The sequence below is a fragment of the Pteropus vampyrus genome, unplaced genomic scaffold (genome assembly GCF_000151845.1).
Source record: "Pteropus vampyrus isolate Shadow unplaced genomic scaffold, Pvam_2.0 Scaffold79, whole genome shotgun sequence".
Classification (NCBI taxonomy): Eukaryota; Metazoa; Chordata; class Mammalia; order Chiroptera; family Pteropodidae; genus Pteropus; species Pteropus vampyrus.
Window position 1 is genome coordinate 3,680,281 of NW_011888860.1, and position 13,660 is coordinate 3,693,940.

The window sequence follows — 13,660 nt, forward strand, 5'->3', positions numbered from 1 at the left end:
GATCTTTGGATTCCTGAGATATTTAGAAGTTAATTAAATAATGCTAACCAAATGGGACTTGAAACTCTTGTTAATAGAATCCTGGCCCAGAACAAGAAAGCTGAAGAATTAAAAAAACAAAAAAAATTTTTTCTCACTTCTTTGACTTTAAAGGGTAGGTTATTGTACTCCAAACAATAGTACTTGATAGAGTATTATTAAAATGATTGAAATACTATCACTTAGAATATTTATTTAAGACCATTTTTGCTGTTTTTCACTGAAGTGAAATGGAATTACATAGGTTCGTCTTTCTGTCTGTTTCAACTTTTGTTTTGTCTTACGTTGGGGGAAAGTGGTATTATTTGTATGTAGTAATATTTTTAAAAAGTTAGGGTGGTAACATCACAAACAAATTGTACAAGTGTCGCTTCAAAATATTACTCGCCTTCTTTTTCTATAGATATGAAAAACCTTTTAACTAACTCTGAAATCTAAGCTAGGAAAATAGGTACTCTCTGAATACAAGTGAATAACAAAAATCCTTTATAAAATCCAAGTAACTACTGTCTAAGATACATAAGTAATATGGTATTATTTCCAATCTGTTTCTTGTATAACATACAAAAGTGGAAAAAACTAAATGACTACATTTGTTAATATCATTTAGTGAAAACAAACTAAAACCATAGGGTTAAATATTTTTCAAGTAACTTGCTGAAATACAATAAAGAAAAATTATAAGTACTTGTCAAAAGAACAATAAAATAGAACATGGATGTTAGGAATTTTTGACAGATATTTTACTTTTTCTCATATCAAATATTTTAAATAACAATAAATATAATCACACAATAAATATTGATCACAAATATTAAAAATACTTTAGAGACTAAATTTGTTAAGAATACTTTATTCTAAAAACCATTCATCTATCTCTGTGTTTATAATTTGTCACTTTTGATTATTTTAGTAATATCATTGCCACAAGAAGAGAATAATACTTCATATTATTAGTACTGTTTACTTCACAAAATGCTTCACATTCACAGACTCACCGTAATTTTATGAAGGTCTTGACAAGTAGTGTTCCAATCTTAAAGATTAGGATATAGAGGGCCAGAGAAGAGAATGACCTTCATGTAGTGTTTTCTCACTGCCAATTCACTATTTCTTTTGTGAAAGATTCCACTAATTAGCAGTGGATTGAATATTCCTTAGTTCTCATAATGTAAAAAACACAGAAAACTAACCAACCTAAAGGTCAGTGTAAATATTCAAATCTACCATCTTCTTTTGCTCCAAAGAAATGAATACATACAAGGTTTTAAATCTTTCCTCTTCTTTCAAGGTGATATAAAATAAACCTTAGAGATACTGAAGCCAGAGAAATTTCTTAAACTCCCATAGATGTATTGGAACAAATCTTACTGACTGGGTCAGTGGTTTTTAAACTTTACTGTAATATGCAGCTTTAAAATATCCTGGTGCCCCAGTGGCACTCTATACCAATTAAATCAAAATACCTAAGAATGAGAGGAATCAGTATCTTTTAGAGATCAACAATAAAACCAAATTTGGGAACTACTGGACTGCATCAAAGAAGTGATTAGTAATATGTGGACCCTGGATCACCCTCTCTGTACCTCCGTATCTTTCAAGTTTCCCTGACAATTAGAATCACTGAAACTTTATGAAGCATCTGATCATCTTCAACTCCTCTTGGAGATTCTGATCTAGAGAATCTGGTGGGATGCCAAGGAATATATCTACTTTTAACAAGTACCTCTCAGTGATTCTTAGCTCAATAAAATCTGGGAAATGTTAAGAAGTGATTGGTAATGGAGAATTTATTGGAAATGAATGCCCCTTCTGGATGATTTTTTAAATTCCTCTATCAGTAGAGTAGAGCCCACCATGGAGAAAAAAATTTTACATCTCCCTATTTTCAAAATTGGAGTATATTGGTTCTAAAACAATATAAAATTGATAATATCTAATATCCTTGCTTTTTAGTAGATAAAGAATTCCCTTCATCATATAAATACAAAGGCCTTCAGAATTTTGAAGAAAAAAATAAGATGTCAAAACACCAGTCTTGCTAATTTGCATATTTTTAATTCTTGGGGGGATTTGATTCTAATCTGCTATGCGGTAGTGATTGGAAAATTGTATAACTCACAAGATCCTATAACGTTCCTGTATATTGTTTTATAACTTCTCAAATCTTATGCAAAAAGTATTATTGTGGATAATGTTTAGCATTTTGAAAAGAATGTTAGAGAGCCAAACAATAAATAATAAATTAGAACAGTAATTCTCAAAATCTGTCCCAGTATCAGCAACATTATTATCACTTGGGAACTAGTTAAAAATGCAAATTCTTGGACCTTACCCTAACTGTGTGTTTTAACCAGCCCTTCAGGTGATTCTAATAAATGATAAAATTGGGGACCATTTATTTAGAATAAATCTATGTTAATCAGGACCATAATGGATGTTAGAGTGTAATTTTCCAAGAGTTAAAATCATGTCTTTCATGTACAGTTGATCCCTAAACATCACAAGGGTTCAGGGCTCCGACCCCCTGTATAGTTGAAAATTCACATATAACTTTTGACTCTCCAAAAACTTAAGTTGTCTCTCAGTATCTGTGGTAGTTTGATTCCAGGACTCCTCTGAAAATATCAAAATTCTCAGATACTCAAGTCCCCTTATATAAAATGGCACAGATTGATAAATATAGTCATTCCTTTGTATCCACAGATTTTCAACCACAGATTGAAAACAGTGCAAATAGTTTTGAAAAAGTCCATATATAAATGGATCCATGCAGTTCAATCCCATGTTGTTCACGGGTCAACTGTAAATATAAAATGTGTCAAAGATGTTATTCAATGCATTAATTAAAGGAAACAATAAGAGGTAAAATCTTGTCCAAAGAACATTTGCAAATTAGCTATTTAGAAGCAAGTTAAAGTAAAATTTATGTGTTACAAAAAAAATAATTAATGTCTAATAGAACCATGAAGTTTAACCTTTGGAGGTATCTGTTATTTGCATTTCCACCAGACAAAAATTTAACAATTAACCTATGCCCCTATAGAGTTTTTGAAAAATTCTAGACAATAGGAAGTTGCACCCAGCACTGAACTGAAAGAACAGGTTTTGTTTTTTTTGTTTTTTTGGCCTATTTCCAAGTTGCAGATTATTTTTATGACATAAATATGAAAATAGCTACTATTCATTAAAGCTACTTAAAAAAAAAGAAGGGATTACTTTATGAATAACATTGTCACTGGAAGTGGTTAAAAAGAGGTGATATTGGTCCCTCATCAAACATTACAAGAGAGAGATTCAAACATTAAATAAATTGATGTTAACTTGATTTATTGTGTCACATTCAGGCTGTAGCCAAAATAAAAATAAATATATTGCCTCTAAATTTTAAGTGTGGCATAGGCGGCAGAGCTGAAAAATTAATCAATGTATTACATCATACATTTGCAATCTAGCTGAATAAGAGCAAAATTCTGAAATGTTGGATCAAGAAAGTATGGCATACCTTACTGTTAAAGTGTACAGCTAAAACTTTTTGGGTTTCATTAACCAATGCCAGCATAAAAAAATTAATTGATTAATTATTTTTTATTTATTTTTTTTAAGGAAGTATGGCATATTCTTATACCCTGGCTAAGATTAGCAATAGCTAACAATGATCATTTTTCCATCACTGAAAGATAACAATTTGTTCTCTACAATATAATGCTAACTTGACACCCAAGCCCAAGTCTATATAATGTGCTAAATCATGCTTCTTTATGTTATGTTCATGTTATTTAGAAGTGTGTTGTTTAATCTCCATATATTTAGGGATTTTCCAATATTGTTCTGTTATTGAGTTTTACTTTAATTTCATTGTGGTATTAGAGCATACATTGCATGATTTCTGTTATTTTAAATTTGTGAATGTGTGTTTTATGGCCCATAGTGTGGTTTATCTTGATGAATGTACCATGTGAGTTTAAGAAAAACACATATTCTGCTGTTGTTAGATGAAATAGTCCATAGCTGACAAATGTATTCAGTTAATTGAAGGTTTATTGAGTTCAACTATGTCTTTATTGATTATAGACTGCTGGATCTGTTTTTTGCTTTTTGTTTTTTTTTTAATAGTGGGTAATGAAGTCTCCAACTATGAAAGTAGTTTCACCTAATTTTCCTTGCAATTATATTAGTTTTCGCCTCATGTAGTTGAACATTCTGTTGTTAGGTACATAAACATTAAGGATTACTATGTTTTCTTTGAGAATTTATTCCTTTTTTATTATGCAATGCCCTTATTTAACCTTTATAACTTTTCTTGCTTTGAGGTTTACCCTGTCTGATATTGATATAGCTACTCCTGCTTTCTTTTGATTAGAGTTAGAATGGTATATTTTTCTCTATCCAGTTACTTTTAAGCTATATGTATCTTTATATTTAAAGTAGGTTTCTTATAGACAACATATAGTTGGGCTTTGTTTCTTGATCCACTCTATCTTTATCTTTTAATTGATATAGTTGACCATTGATATTCAGAGATTATTGATACATTTGGACTAATATCTATCTTATTGGTTATTGTTTACTTATTGCTTTGTTCTTTATTTTTATTTTTATCTTCCATTTTTTATTCCTTTTGTGGTTTTAATTAAGTATTTTATATGATTCCACTTTTATATAAGTTATACTTCTTTCTTTTTATTTTTGGTGGTTGCTCTAAAGTTTACAATATACATTTATAACTAATCCAAATCCACTTTTAAATAACACTATACCACTTCGAGAGTAGTGTGAGTACCCTAGAATAAAATAATTGTTTTTCTTCTTTTCTATCCTTTGTATCATAGTGGCATTCATTTAACTTATATGTAAGTATACATAAGCATATATAAATATATACATGATATACATATGCATATATAATTAAATACATTGTTGTTATTATTTAGAAGAACCTGTTATCTGTTAGAACAATTAAGAATAAGAAAAAGAAACATTTTTATTTTCCCTTATTCCCTCTTCAAGTTTCTTCCTTGCTTTATACAGATTTGGGTTTCTGATGTATTTTATTTCCTTTTTCTCAAAGAATCTCCTTTAACAATTCTCGCAAGATAGACTTATTGGTAACAAATTTCCTCAATTTCCGATTGAGAAAATCTATTTCACTTTTGACGGATGATTTAGCAGGGTACAGAAATCAAGCTTAGTGGTTTTTTTTCTGTCAAAGTTTAAATATTGCACTATGCTCTCTTCTTGTTTGTTATGGTCTCAGAGGAGAAGCCAGATATAATTCTTATTTTTGTTCCTCTATAAGTAGATGCTTTTTTCCTCTGGCTTCTTTCAGCATTTTTTTCTTTATCTTTGATTTTCTGTTTGAAATGAATATGCCTAGGTTTAGTTTTTGTTTGTTTGTTTGTTTTGTCATCTATCCAATTTGATATTCCCTATACTTGCTGGATCTGTGGTTTGATGTCTGACATTAATTTGGAGAAATGCTGTTATTATTGTTTCAAATATTTCTTCTATTTCTTTCTTTCTTTCTTTCTTTCCTCTCCTTCTGGCATTTCTACTACATGTGCTTTGGTAGCTATTACACAGTCTTTGGATATTCTGGGCTTTTTTTTTTTTCAGTCTGTTTTCTTTGGTCTTACAGTTTTTGAAGGTTCTCTTGATATATCCTCTAGCCTAGAGATTTCTTTTCTTCAACTCTCTACCGATAATCTCATCGAAAACATTTTTCATTCTTGCTACAGTGTATTTGATATACAGAATTTCCTTTTGGTTCTTTCTTAGGATTTTCATCTCTCTGGTTCCATTGTCCAACTGTTCACAACTGTTCTCTACTTTATCCATTAGAGTCTTTAGTATATTAACCATAGTTGTTTTAAATCACTTGTCTGATAATTCCAACATTACTGCCAGATTCAGTTCTGATGCTTGCTCTGTCTCTTCAAATTGTGTGTGTGCATTTCTTAACTATACCTTGTAATCCTTTTTTGATAACTGATGAATTTGTTAAAAGGAATTGCTATAAATAAGCCTCTAGTAGTGCAGCGATAAGCTGTAAGGGAAGTATTCTATAGTTCTATGATTATCTTGACTTTTAAATTGTTTCAACCCAAATTATTTTAAGATATTTTTTCAGCTTTGACACTGAAAAGAATTATGAAAAATAAACATTATTAACAATAGTTTTAGCATACACATAGACGGAGACTCTCATGGTATACTTAGAAATCAAAACTTTGTCATTCTGTTGTTGCTTTTATTTGATTTGAAGCAGTAACATTCTAGATTTGTTTAGTGTTAATCTTTCATTTGTGCTATTCTGCTTGTTCTTTTTTTAAAATTGTTGAACAGTCAACATTTTCCACAGATAATATCCTCCTGTCTATTGGTCACATAATCCAAGCACTTAACTCTAGAAGGAAATTAGAAAGCAACTCTGCATGTGGAGAAAATAATCTTCAGAGACAGAATAATGCTTTTGGAAAATGTTCCAGTCACTTTTTTTTCCATCCTACTTGAAAGAAGAGAAAGTGTAAAGGGTAAAATTAAAGGTATTACATAAAAGGTAGAAAGAGAAATCCCCATAGATTCTCGTTAGAGAAGTATCAATCTGCTTAGATACTAAGGGCTGACTCAACTCTAGGTATTAAGATTTAGGAGTCACACATATATTCAAATTGTTCTCTCCTCCATCTCAAATCACCATGATAAAAAACTGAAAATATAGGGTCTTGCTAGAAATAAGTAGTATATATGATGTCTTTAAGACTATATTTCCTCATTAACTTGAAGACATAGAATAGATTTCCAAATAGTAGCTTGGAATTCAGTGATTTGAAATCTGTTTTTATCACAGCTAACATGAAGTGCTTGGGATACTTAAAGTTTTATTTGCCAGTATTACACATCCACTTTCTACCTATATATTTTCTTTTTTGTTATTTTGGATGTAATTGATTACGTTAGTGTTTAACTACAATTAGTCTGCCATTTTTTTCCTCCAATAACTTGAATTTAAATGGAGCTTTGAGGACAATGTATTTTCCTTTACATAAAAGAAAGAGCCTATATTGCACTCTACTTATAATCTTCATTGAATTTGAGATGGTAGATATTTACTTTTAGCTTTTTTTAGTATAAAAAAGCTAAAAATGTCAGTGTGATTGGAAATGAGAAACAGCTAAAATAGCTTTCAACTAAAAAATCTAAATTAATAATTCAAATGTTTTTGCTCTTGTTTTTCCTCTCAGAAGAGCTTTTATTAAGCATAAAAAGGTTTACGATGGAAGAAATAAAGAGCTTAGCTACATCAGAAATTAGACCTATATCAATAAGGATATCTAGGTGTTTTTTATAGATGGGATAGTACATTAAAAAAGGCTCTTGGTAAAGAAAGCTTGCTGTCTTAATAAAAAATATTATTTATATCTGTATTTTTTTGGGTAAAATCTCTTCAATAAATTATAATTTTATCCATTATGAGTAAATTAATATTCTTCTATTGCTTTTATGAATATTATAAATTTTTTAGTGTTCTTCCCATTATATTCAGATTTGTCACTCTATCTCTTACGAATGGGGGGAAATGCAAGTATTAGAGATATAGGAAATCTATAGCTATAATATAAATAAACATTTTATGTGAAGTGAGTATAAATGTATACATTTAAGGCAAATAGAGATTCCTCTAGAAAATAGAAGAGTTTGAAAAAAGGAAAAACACAAAGAATCAGATTATTTATTGCTAGAAACAATTAGCAATTATTAGGCGGAAGGTAGTAAAGGAAGGAGGGAATGAAAAGCGAGAAGCAATTAAAGAAAGAAAAAAGGGGAAGAAATGAAATGCCTTATTCAACTATGTCTTCTAACAATGACCCAACAATTGTACTTTAATCTCAAAATATCCCATTCAGCTCTGTGTCAAGATGGTGGGCCAGATAAATGCTTTGCTCACCTTCTCCATGACCACATCAAAATTACAAACTACAGAAGAAACATTATGGAAAATCACCTAAAGTGTCTAAAGTCTAGCTAAAGAGTCCTATAACTAAGAAGATACAAGAGAAGCCATGTGGAGACTGGTAGGAGGGGTGGAAACCTACAGAATGGACTGGTACCCACCCATGTGTGGTGGTTAAGAATCAGGAGGGACATATTGGCTGTGGAGGTTCCCCAAGAGAAGTGGAGGTGCAAGGAGTCTCAGCTTCATTTCAGGCTCCCTAGCCCAGGGTTCGAATTCCAGAGAGAGGAGTCTCCATAACATCTGGATGTGAAAACAAGCAGAGATTGTGGCTGAGTGAGACAAAGGGTGGCTGTAGTACCAGATGTGAAAACAAGCAGAGATTGTGGCTGAGTGAGACAAAGGGTGGCTGTAGTACCAGATGTTCCTCCTGAAGGGCCCACACATGAACTTGTTCACTGATGGACTCACTTGCTCTTAGCTCCAGCACTGGGGCAGCAGCTCAAAAAGCAGCAAGGACATATAGGGAGGAACTGATTTATCTGGCTTAAAGGTGAGAGCTGGAGGGGCAGTTTTCTCCCAGACAGAAGTGGTGGCAGAAACCATTGTTCCTTTGTTGAGCCCTCCTCCCACCCACTGTATCTGAATTTCCGTCAACCTTGTTCACACAGTTCACCCACCCTGTGATTCCTTGAGACCATGCCCCACCCAACTTGTGGGCCCCCAAGCCTCTTACAGTGGCTTTTTAAGAAAGTGGTTCATGCTTCTGACTTTCCTAAACTCTCTCTAAAGTGTACAAACACCAAAGAAACATAATCTGGCCTTGGCATGCCCTGTACCTCTTGCTAAGCAGCCCCAAGCCTGTCACTAGCAGCAGCTAGTCTTGGTTCATTGCCTAGCCTCTTCCAGAAACCTCCAAGTCCAGCATAAATAGTAACCATTTTCAGATCACTTTGTAGCTCATACCAAGTGGCCAGGGGAGGGCACAGCAGCGACTAAACTTGGCCTGAACCAGAGCCTTTCCCAAGAGGCCCCAGAATCAGCAAACCCAGTGGCCAGCTTCAGATCACATCAGAGCACCACCCAAGCACCTCTACAAAAGACACACCCAAAAGGCAGACTCGAGAGGCACCAGAGCCCTGCTAATGTGAATCCTGCTCCATAAGGACAGCCACTGCACAATAGCTCCTCCACTGTATTCATGGCAGGTCTTTGCAACCAATCAGCCTAAGGATCAATCCTTTCCACTGATGTGCCAACAGCAATCAAAGCTCAACTACTACAGGAGGCCACACACAATACACACAAGGAACATGCCTATAGCACCCGGCTCAGGTGACCAGGGAGACTGTGCCACTGGGCCCCACAGGCCACCTACTACATAAGGTCAGTCTACCAAGACCAGAAGACATAGCAGCTCACCTAATACATAGAAACAAAAACAAAGAGGCAGCCAAAATGAGGAGGCAAAGAAATATGTCCCAAATGAAAGAACAGAACAAAGCTCCAGGAAAAAAAAAAAAAAGGAACTAAACAAAATGGAGACGAGCAATTTACTAGACGCAGAGTTTAAAACACTGGCTATAAGGATGTTCAGTGATCTTAGCGAGAACTTTAACAAAGAGATAGGAAACATAAAAATGGAGATAGAAAACATAAAAAAATAACTGGTCAGAAATGAATAATACAATAACTCATGTGAAGAATACACTAGAAGGGATCGACAGTGGATTAGATGAAGCAGAGGACTGAATCGGTGATTTGGAAATTAAGTCTACTGCAAATTTTGAGACTCCAAACTCAACTATCTCCAGACAGGCCAGCACCCAATTCTCATCAGCTATGACCAATCACGGCTATATTTTACCTGAAGGCAAAATCATGCCAAACACTATTTTTGTTGGTGAAATTGATGTTAGGATGGGTGAAACTGAAATTTCTTTGCTAGATATGATTCAGTAAAAGAAATGTAGATGATCATAGATTGAACTGGTATGTTCAAAGGCTATGAATTTGTTTTCTTTTATAATGTAGAAGTGCAGAAAATAGTAGAATCAAGGATAAATTTTTATGGTAAAAAGTTGAAACTGGTATCTGCACAGGAAACAAAATTTATGTGCTTATATGTGCAGCCACCTTCTTTGGTTTTCAATCTTCCTCATCCACCACAGTTTCAGAGTGTCTGGAGTAATTCAAACACTAAAATTTATACACAGCCTCCAACCAGGATGAATCCTATAATTCAGTATGTTCACACATATCCTCCTTATCCAAGTTCACCAGTTCAGGTCATCACTGGATATCAGACGCATGTATATAATTATCAGATGCCACCACAGTGGCCTGCTAGGAAATGAAAGAATTCTGTTATACCTATGTTTATATGGCTGATAACTACCAGAGGAGCTGAAGTTTTGCCTGGTGAATGCTTAGGTTATGAAGCTACTCTATCCTCTAAAAATGGCTCACAAAAGAAATATGTGAACCAGAGCATATAGATGGTGGTATTTAATCTGTTTAATCCAGAGAACAGACTGAGAAACTGTTTTTACTTAAGACGATTACTTCCAAAGATAAAAGAGCACATCATTTTAAAAGAAGTCAGGCAGTACTTCAATCTGTTTACTCCTCTCTGCTAGCTTTCTAGTCTCATGGGAAATTGCTGGTTTTGAATATTAAGACGAGACCGAAAGTTTTCTGCTATTAAAGAAATTTAATTCTGAATATTGATAAATCACATTTAGACTATACAAGCTGTATAAGGTTGCCAAGTTTTATTTTATATTGAAACTTTTTAACTAGATGTTTACTTAGAAACTGGTTCTGTTTTGAATATATAGTTGAAAAAAAAATTTGGGCTTGAAGGGATTACTTTAAAAAAAAAAACAGGAAGAAAACGTCATCCAGTAAAGATTCTACACTAGATAATGAGGGTGATGCACCTATAATATAAAAAACTTTTAAGTGTGTAATTGTTTTCAATGAAATATTAAAAACGTTGAAACTTTTTAAATGTATAGACATAGGTTTGACATTTAAAATTTATTTTGAGTGAGAAAATCCCTTAGTTTGCTTAAAAGTAATTAAACATTGTTAATTATACTTGCACAAAATTAACAGATATATTATACGGTAGATGTGTGGGAAATACATTTAGAAAATGATAAATGATTTTTCCGAATTATGGTTATGGCACATTTTTAATTAGTGTGTTTATGTTAATGCGTAATTGCTAGTAAAAAAAAAAAGTAACATTTTAAAATCTACTTGTATAAACTTTTTCCCAAAAACACTGTGGTTTTTGTGCATAGTTTTTAAAAACTTTGGATTTATAGACTCTCTTTTCACACATGGATTTCATGAAAGCTAAATAACTTTGTGATAGATAAAATATTACTTTTATATATAAAAAATAATAAAGTGCTGGAAACTGAAAAAAATATCCCATTTATATTTAGAATATTCTATATAGGACCCTACCCTCAAATGGAGCTTATTCTCTAAGACTGAATTGACAAAAATGGGATGAGGGCCTAGATGTGGTTACATGCCCAGTGGAGTCTCATACTTGGTCACTGTACAATGTATGTCCTGGTACAACTATCAATAGCACATGGATTAAGCAGATGGAGCCAGTTGTCATCTGGGCCAAGAACCAGTGCAAATTTCTTGTATACCTTGAGCTTCTGGAGAAAATATTTTGTAAACTTTGAAGCTTAGTCCTGGATGCTATTTTCTTATTCTATATCCTCTCTGTCTAATATCATTTCCTCATGACTTTAATAACCATCTGTTACCCCAACTTAAATTATCTCCCTAATCTGCTAATCTAACCCACATAGGTAGTAATAGCTGTCATGTACTGAGTTCTTACACTGCTAGGCATCATGCAGAGCACTATATATACATTATTTAATTTTATAATTACAAGTGTATTTTTATACCCAGGCACCTAAAACTCAACAGATTTCAATCTGAATTCATGACTTCTATCAAATATGCTTTTGCCCAGTTTGTCCTATGTCTGATTTCTGGTATATGCTGAAACCCAGGAATCATCCTTGACTCATCTCATTCTTTCATCCTTAATAATCAACAATTATTAAGACCTACTTATTCTTTCTCCAAACATCTCTTCATTCTTTCTATTCACCATCTTTAGTCCAGACCACTGGAATTATCTGGATCGCTACAATGGATTCCTATGATCTATTTACAATTTTTTTATATAATTGACGAAGTAAAATTTTGAAGACATAAATCATATTCTAGTGTTCTCTCTTTTAAAAATCCATCAATAGCTTCCCATTACCCATGGTATAAGGTACAAATTCTTAGCATTGCTATAAAGTCTTACATAATTTGAGTTGTGTGTCCTCTCAAGAGCTCAGACTCATCCCACATTTTAGCTGTCCCAGTCATACTAAACTTACACCACCTCTTTATCTCTTATTCATCCTTCAAGTCTTATTTTTAACATAATCTCTACAAGAAACTTGTCTTGATCTCACCCCTACTGAAATTAGGTAATTTAGAACATTTTTATATGCCTCCATAGAAAAGAATATTTATTTTGTGTGACATTCCTAATGTTTATAATTATTGTTATAAATTTTACAAGGAGCATTGGAGAAAAATATAGTTGCATTTTCCTCATCTCACAAATTATGCGCATTTTGAAAGAAGAAAAGTTCAAAAAATACATTCCAAACAGTTGATAGAACTTACGTAAGGAGCTTTAGGAAGAACTTAAGCTTTCTACATTATTAACATTTTTAATTATTTTTGTAATACTTGGTTTTAGTATGACTCTGTAATTAGAAGGTGCTCTTGATCTCTCTTTTTATTTCTTCTCTGATCCAGTAGTATGTTGTTTAATTTTCATGTATTTGTGATTCTTTCTGCTTTTTTTTTTTTTTTTTGCAGTTGATCTCTAGTTTCAAAGCATTATGATCAGAGAATATGTTTGGTATGATTTCAAGCCTCTTATATTTGTTCAGGCTATCTCTGTGTCCCAGTAAGTGGTCGATTCCTGAGAATGTCCCATGTGCACTAGAGAAGAATGTATAAGCAGCTATCCTGGGATTGAAGGCTCTATAAATGTCAACTATGTCCTGTTAGGCTAATGTGTCATTTAAGGCTGTTATTTCCTTATTGATTTTCTGTTTGAATGACGTGTTCATATCCGAAATTGGGGTAATTTGGTCCCTGACTACAATAGTGTTTTGATCTGTTTCTCTCTTTAGTTCTGTTAGTAATTGCTTTACATATTTCGGGGCTCCTTGATTGGGAACATAAAAATTAAGAAGTGTTATGTCTTCTTGGTGCATGATTCTCTTTATCATTATGAAGTGCCCCTCGGTATCTTCCTTTACCTTTTTCATTTAGAAGTCTATTTCGTCCGATATTAGTACCGCTACTCCTGCTTTCCTCTGAATGCCATTCGCTTGAAATATTGTTTTCCACCCTTTCACTTTGAGTCTATATTTGTCTTTGGAACTGAGATGTGTCTCCTGGAGGCAGTATATGATTGAGTTTTGTTTTTTGATCCATTCTGTAGCTCTGTGCCTTTTTATTGGTGAATTCAATCCATTTATATTTAGGGTGATTTTGAAATATGAAGTCTTCTTATAGCCATTTTATATTTTGCTTTCTGGTAGCTCAGTA

General features: G+C 32.9%; 1 pseudogene; it reads left to right on the plus strand.

The window, feature by feature from the left end:
• Window positions 1-8,102: 8,102 nt before the first annotated feature.
• LOC105293911 lies at window positions 8,103-10,640 on the plus strand (annotated as a pseudogene).
• Window positions 10,641-13,660: the final 3,020 nt, after the last annotated feature.